We start from the raw sequence: 1,701 nt of genomic DNA on the forward strand, positions 1-1,701 counted from the left end.
ACGAGAGAAATAACTGGCTGCTGCTATTACGGTAAGGGTGAGTTCCATTACTCACGCTTACTAAAGTACCAGCAGCCACACATTATTTCTCTCACCATTAGATAATAAGGTTGTTATAACTGTCCCACATCCCACAGACTTCTTTCTCTCCCCTCCCCCTTTTTTTCGGCCTGTTCATCACATTCGCCAGTTTGTCCACATGACGTACTACCCTGTGCCATTACTCTCTTGTACAACACATTTGGTTATACATTCAAATAGTTTTAATATTTGAATATACTGTAATGTAAGATTTATTTATTCGGAACCTCTTTGCGTATTATATGATGCTTGTGTTTTGTATCGATGCAGTCAAAAAAATGTCACATATCCTTGTACAACACTGCTGAGGATAGGGCATTTGGGAATACACCAGTTACTCAGTGACACGTTTAGGCCTGTTACAGAATCTCTCGACCGATTCTTGAAGGCTAACGAACAAGAAGAAGAAGCTGATGCTACTAGCAATTTTACTAAACATTACAGTGATAGTCAAATAAGTAGAACGCATGGAGTAAGCAAGGTAAAATCGTATAAGGTAGATACTCAACGTATAGGCTTAAACAAGATTGCAGTACAGATCAGCGATAGAGAATTTTAAAGAAAACTTGATTTATTGAATTTAATGTTGTTAAAAAGTACAAAACTCGACAGCTTTCCACTGAAAGATATAGAAATGTTTTGTCACATATTAGTACATAAAGCACTCCGTCTTCAGGCCACAAGTGGCCCATCGGGACCATCCGATCGCCGTGTCATCCTCAGCTAAGGATGCGGATAGGAGGGGAGTGTGGTCAGCACACCGCTCTCCCGGTCGTTACGATGGTTTTCTTTGACCGGAGTCGCTACTATTCGGTCGAGTAGCTCCTCAATTGGCATCACGAGGCTGAGTGCACCCCGAAAAATGGCAACAGCGCATGGCGGCCCGGATGGTCACCCATCCAAGTGCCGGCCACGCCCGTCAGCGCTTAACTTCGGTGATCTGACGGGAACCGGTGTATCCACTGCGGCAAGGCCGTTGCCATATTAGTACATAACAGAACAATATAAGAAAGCCAATGGAGTAAGAGCAAAAAGCTACAACAGTTCGAAATACAAAAACATTATTAAACCTTCCTTAACAGCGTACCTGTCAGTCGAATTATCGACTCACAGAATCAGAAAATTAACAACCGATCACCCCAGTACCTCTGCTATGATGACCTTAACTAAATAAAACTTCTTGGCAGATTAAAACTGTATGCCAGGTCGAGACTCGAAACCGGGACCATTGCCTTTCGCGGGCAAGTGCTCTACCATCTGAGCTACCCAAGCACGACTCACGCCCCGTCCTCACAGTTTTACTTCTGCCAGTACCTCGTCTCCTACCTTCCAAACTTTACAGAAGCCCTCCTGCGAACCTTGCAGAACTAGCACTCATGAAAGAAAGGATATTGCGGAGACATGGCTTAGCCACAGCCTGGGGGATGTTTCCAGAGCAGACCCCTTAGTGTTGATTTGTGAGTTCCGCCAAACGTTAGGCACTCTACTAGTATGTTTAATGTGTGTCTGTTCTTTGTAACTAATTAAGTACACTCCTGGAAATTGAAATAAGAACACCGTGAATTCATTGTCCCAGGAAGGGGAAACTTTATTGACACATTCCTGGGGTCAGATACATCA

General features: G+C 43.7%; 1 pseudogene; it reads right to left on the reverse strand.

Annotated features, from left to right (window-relative positions):
* Positions 1 to 944: 944 nt before the first annotated feature.
* On the reverse strand, positions 945 to 1,062 carry LOC124597431 (annotated as a pseudogene).
* Positions 1,063 to 1,701: the final 639 nt, after the last annotated feature.

The sequence above is a fragment of the Schistocerca americana genome, chromosome 2 (genome assembly GCF_021461395.2).
Source record: "Schistocerca americana isolate TAMUIC-IGC-003095 chromosome 2, iqSchAmer2.1, whole genome shotgun sequence".
Classification (NCBI taxonomy): domain Eukaryota; kingdom Metazoa; phylum Arthropoda; class Insecta; order Orthoptera; family Acrididae; genus Schistocerca; species Schistocerca americana.